At 42.1% G+C, this 6,000-nt stretch overlaps 1 protein-coding gene and 1 non-coding gene across 2 annotated transcripts in view; both read left to right on the top strand.

Annotated features, from left to right (window-relative positions):
* LOC133444527 (leucine-rich repeat-containing protein 3-like) overlaps positions 1–6,000 on the top strand; it is an 89,393-nt gene that overhangs the window by 24,877 nt on the left and 58,516 nt on the right. The window lies entirely within an intron of this gene.
* Positions 4,522–4,593, top strand: trnap-ugg (transfer RNA proline (anticodon UGG)). Its single transcript has one exon. It is a non-coding gene; the product is annotated as a tRNA-Pro (tRNA).

The following is a 6,000-nucleotide window of genomic DNA, read 5'->3' on the forward strand; positions in this document are numbered from 1 at the left end:
TGAAGTACGCGGACGACACCACCGTCATCGGCCTGATCCGTGAGGGTGACGAGTCCGCGTACAGACGGGAGGTGGAACAGCTGGTCCACTGGTGCAGTCAGAACCACCTGGAGCTGAACCCGCTCAAGACTGTGGAGTTGACTGTGGACTTCAGGAAAAACCCACCGCCACTCCCCCCCCTCACCATCCTCAACAGCACTGTCTCCACCACAGACTCCTTCAGGTTACTGGGATCCACAATCTCCTGGGACCTGAAGTGGAACCACCCACATCAACTCCGTCAGAAAGAAGGCGCAGCAGAGGTTGTACTTCCTGCGGCAGCTCAGGAAGTTTAACCTGCCACAGCAGCTGCTGATCACATTTTACACTGCCATCATACAGACTGTTCTCTGCTCTTCCATCACTGTCTGGTTCGGATCAGCCACCAAACTGGACAGGCACAGACTGCAACGGACTATCAGGACTGCAGAGAGGATAGTTGGGACTAACCTCCCATCTATCGACGACCTGTACCGGTCCAGGACCAGGAAACGGGCAGGTCGAATCTCTGCAGACCCCTCACACCCGGGACACTGCCTGTTCCAACTCCTCCCTCTGGACGGCGCTACAGAGCTCTGTGCGCCAGAACCTCCAGACACAGGGACAGTTTCTTCCCGCAAGCGGTTGCTCTGATGAACTCTCACAAATAACAGTCTCAGAGTAACCAAACACGTGCAATAAAAAAAAAATAAAAAATCATCTAGCATCCTCTTTAATAATCATGTCTGCCTCACTCTGCTGCACCTCTCACTTTTGTATTTCTTTTGTATAATTATTTTCTTGAATTTTTTGTATAATTTGTCTGTTAAAATTGTAAATAGGTTATACTTATTCTTATTTTTATTCAGAACTGTCCTTCTCACTACCTCAAACTGCTGCACCTTTAAAATGTTTATACTGTACATAGAAATACCACATTTGTTTATTGTTTATTTGTCTATTGTTTATTTTTAATACCAAAGAGCGAAATTACCCGAGTCAAATTCCTTGTTGGACAATGTTCGAACCTGGCCAATAAAGCTGATTCTGATTGTGATTGCTATGAGTAATTAGACAGAATTGTGTCCAGGTTCCTCTCATTGGACACAGAGGTGGAATATATCCTGTGTCTACCATTGAAACACTGACTGACTGTCTGATTTTCTCAACTTTGTCGCAGAAAGTATTGTACTCTGCAATGCAGTCAGTCATCGAATTGATGTTGTTTCCATGGAGATGGTCCCAATCTAACACAGTCTCACAGTCACACTCACATGTCAACAGCCCTACTTGAGTTTCTAAATGTTGATGATGATGTGACATGGGTCTTTGGTTTTTTAATTTAGAAAAACATTTTATGTGTTGCTAGTTATGAGTTTTGTGGCTCGTTGGTCTAGTAGTATGATTCTCGCTTTGGGTGCGAGAGGTCCCGTGTTCAATTCCCGGACGACCCCCAGTGACTTATGTAAGTTGTAGTTTTCTCCACCAAGTAGCAAAACTCATAAGACTTCAACCAGGCCAGAAAGTCCCACCGAGTTCTTCAACCGGTCTATCAAGGCATTATGGCCAACCATGTCAAATGCAGCACTGTGAGACCACGATTGAAATGTTGCCACTATCCGTATTGGAGCAGGGGCCTGTACTACGAAGCGGGATTTGGGGTTAGCGAGGTAACTTCAGGTTTAACCCTGGGTTTTCAGGACTACGACGGTGGTTCACTTCTTACCGGGGCACATCGCCATGGTAACTTATGCTGAACCGCTAACCTGCTCCGGAGCAGGTTATGTTCGAGATACAGATCGCCGGGTGTAAAAGCACCGCCTACTGACCAATCAGCTCTCTTGGAAAATGACATGCCCTTTCGAAGAGAATCCAGTGGAGCTTGGTGCGCGGATCGTGAGAGGATCCCTCCGAAGAGAACGCGTATTCAGGGACCACCAAAACCCCTTTGCTTTCCCTGATGAGTACCTGTATGAACGATCCAAAAAAAAAGGAAAAAAAGAAAAAAGAGGTGGAGGAGAAAATAAAAAGTAAATCAATCAATGAATAAATAAAACAAATCATCACCCAAAATCCGATGTACAGTCAATCCAAAACTAATACCAATTAAATAAATAAATCAAGAAGAAATGAAAAAGAAGATGCATTTGTAAGGGGATAGCAAAAAAGGGATTTTCAATTTCGTCCCTCGAACATTCTGAGAAGTCACTTTAAAATACTAAATACCCCCCTCCTGAAAAAATAAAAAATTAAATAAAATAAATAAAAAAACCCAATTCTTTGGTACAGCATCAGCACAAGTTATCGGTCAACAACAATAGTTATAGAACCAATATATACAGACTGTCTCAGAAAATTAGAATATTGTGATTTTCTGTAATGCAAACACAAAAACAAAAAAAATGTCATACATTCTGGATTCATTACAAATCAACTGAAATATTGCAGGCCTTTTATTATTTTAATATTGCTGATCATGGTTTACAGTTTAAGATTAAGATTCCCAGAATATTCAAATATATGTTTATATCCCTATGAATTTACGCATTTATACAGTCAGCGATCTTTTGCCAGCTGTCTTTCCTGCATTTTGCAGCTGCAACTGTGTTGCTTTTTGCCTGTATTATATGCCTATACTCATCATATTTCCGTAAAATTATTGTTTGCTCTTCGCTACTGAAATAAGCGGCTCTGACAGCGGACTTCTCCATGCTTGCGATTGGTCATGCGCTGAAAACACCGCCCCTTTTATGTGCACGCGCTCATATCCAGATTGGAGATACCTGGGTTGATATACCGAGTTGATAACCGCCGTCGTGTGACCGCTTAGCGTGATTGCAATTGTCCCGCTTAGTGAATCTGGATAAGGAAAAGATATCCTGGATATGTTGAACTTGCTTCGCAGTACAGGCCCCAGATGTCATTACGGACTTGAACTAGAACTTTCTTAGTGCTGGGATGTGGAAACTTGACTGGAGAACATCAAAACACTTATTTAATGTTAGGAGTTTGTACACAGGTTGAAAAACAACTTTTTCTATGATTTTACAAAGAAAGGGGAGGTTTTATACGGGCCTATAGCTGTTCATAAGTGACTCTCTAGACTGGCACAGAGGAACAATACCTGAAAGCTGAGACTTATTCAAAACGTCTGAAAGCTCTGAGGCCATACAATGTGCAACACTCTTAAAAAACCCTGTTGCCAGAGTATCAAGGCAGCAAGTGGTGGAATTCAGGTGGTGTATGATGTCAGCCAGGTTCCTATGAGTAATTAGAGAGAATTGTTTCCTGGTTCCTCTCATTGGACACAGAGGTGGAATATATCCTGTGTCTACCATTGAAACACTGACTGACTGTCTGATTTTCTCAACTTTGTCGCAGAAAGTATTGTACTCTGCAATGCAGTCAGTCATCGAATTGATGTTGTTTCCATGGAGATGGTCCTAATCTAACAAAGTCTCACAGTCCCACTCACATGTCAACAGCCCTACTTGAGTTTCTAAATGTTGATGATGATCTGACATGGGTATTTGGTTTTTTAATTTAGAAAAACATATTATGTGTTGCTAGTTATGAGTTTTGTGGCTCGTAGGTCTAGTAGTATGATTCTCGCTTAGGGTGCGAGAGGTCCTGGGTTCAATTCCCGGACAAGCCCCCGTGACTTATGTAAATTGTAGTTTTCTCCACCAAGTAGCAAAACTCATAGGACTTCAACCAGGCCAGAAAGTCCCACCAAGTTCTTCAACCGGTCTATCAAGGTATTATGGTCAACCTTGTCAAATGCAGCACTGTGAGACCACGATTGAAATGTTGCCACTATCCGTATTGGAGCAGATGTCATTACGGACTTGAACTAGAACTGTCTTAGTGCTGGGATGTGGAAACTTGACTGGAGAACATCAAAACACGTATTTAATGTTAGGAGTTTGTACACACCTTGAAAAACAGCTTTTTCTATGATTTTACTAAGAAAGGGCAGGTTTTATACGGGCCTATATCCGTTCATAAGTGACTCTCTAGACTGGCACAGAGGAACAATACCTGAAAACTGAGACTTATTCAAAACGTCTGAAAGCTCTGAGGCCATACAATGTGCAACACTCTTAAAAAACCCTGTTGCCAGAGTATCAAGGCAGCAAGTGGTGGAATTCAGGTGGTGTATGATGTCAGCCAGGTTCCTATGAGTAATTAGAGACAATTGTGTCCAGGTTTCTCTCATTGGACAAAAAGGTGGAATATATCCTGTGTCTACCATTGAAACACTGACTGACTGTCATATTTTCTCAACTTTGTCACAGAAATTAGTGTACTCTGCAATGCAGTCAGTCATCGAATTGATGTTCTTTCCATGGAGATGGTCCCAATCTAACACATTCTCACAGTCACACTCACATGTCAACAGCCCTACTTGAGTTTCTAAATGTTGATGATGATGATGTGACATGGGTCTTTGGTTTTTTAATTTAGAAAAACATTTTATGTGTTGCTAGTTATGAGTCGTGTGGCTCGTTGGTCTAGTAGTATGATTCTCGCTTTGGGTGCGAGAGGTCCCGGGTTCAATTCCCGGACGAGCCCCAGTGACTTATGTAAATTGTAGTTTTCTCCACCAAGTAGCAAAACTCATAGGACTTCAACCAGGCCAGAAAGTCCCACCAAGTTCTTCAACCGGTCTATCAAGGTATTATTTGTCAACCTTGTCAAATGCAGCACTGTGAGACCACGATTGAAATGTTGCCACTATCCGTATTGGAGCAGATGTCATTACGGACTTCAACTAGAACTGTCTTAGTGCTGGAATGTGGAAACTTGACTGGAGAACATCAAAACACTTATATAATGTTAGGAGTTTGTACACAGGTTGAAAAACAGCTTTTTCTATGATTTTACTAAGAAAGTGGATGTTTTATACGGGCCTGTAGCTGTTCATATGTGACTCTCTAGACTGGCACAGAGGAACAATACCTGAACGTTAAGACTTATTCAAAACGTCTGAAAGCTCTGAGGCCATACAATGTGCAACACTCTTAAAAAACCCTGTTGCCAGAGTATCAAGGCAGCAAGTGGTTGAATTCAGGTGGTGTTTGATGTCAGCCAGGTTCCTATGAGTAATTAGAGAGAATTGTGTCCAGGTTTCTCTCATTGGACAAAAAGGTGGAATATATCCTGTGTCTACCATTGAAACACTGACTGACTGACTGACTGTCTGATTTTCTCAACTTTGTCGCAGAAATTATTGTACTCTGCAATGAAGTCAGTCATCGAATTGATGTTGTTTCCATGGAGATGGTCCCAATCTAACACAGTCTCACAGTCACACTCACATGTCAACAGCCCTACTTGAGTTTCTAAATGTTGATGATGATGTGACATGGGTATTTGGTTTTTTAAGTTAGAAAAACGTTGTATGTGTTGCAAGTTATGAGTTTTGTGGCTCATTGGTCTAGTAGTATGATTCTCGCTTTGGGTGCGAGAGCTCCTGGGTTCAATTCCCGGACGAGCCCCAGTGACTTATGTAAGTCGTAGTTTTCTCCACCAAGTAGCAAAACTCATGGGACTTCAACCAGGCCAGAAAGTCCCACCAAGTTCGTCTATCACGGTATTATGGTCAACCATGTCAAATGCAGCACTGTAACACCACGATTGAAATGTTGCCACTATCCGTATTGGAGCAGACGTCATTACGGACTTGAACTAGAACTGGTTTAGTGCTGTAATGTGGAAACTTGACTGGAGAACATCAAAACATGTATTTAATGTTAGGAGTTTGTACACACCTTGAAAAACAGCCTTTTCTATGATTTACTAAGAAAAAGGGAAGGTTTATACGGGCCTATAGCTGTTCATAGGTGACTCTCTAGACTGGCACAGAGGAACAATACCTGAAAGCTGAGACTTATTCAAAACGTCTGAAAGCTCTGAGGCCATACAATGTGCAACACTCTTAAAAAACCCTGTTGCCAGAGTATCAAGGCAGCAAGTGTG

Source organism: Cololabis saira, chromosome 5 (genome assembly GCF_033807715.1).
Source record: "Cololabis saira isolate AMF1-May2022 chromosome 5, fColSai1.1, whole genome shotgun sequence".
Taxonomy (NCBI): Eukaryota; Metazoa; Chordata; class Actinopteri; order Beloniformes; family Belonidae; genus Cololabis; species Cololabis saira.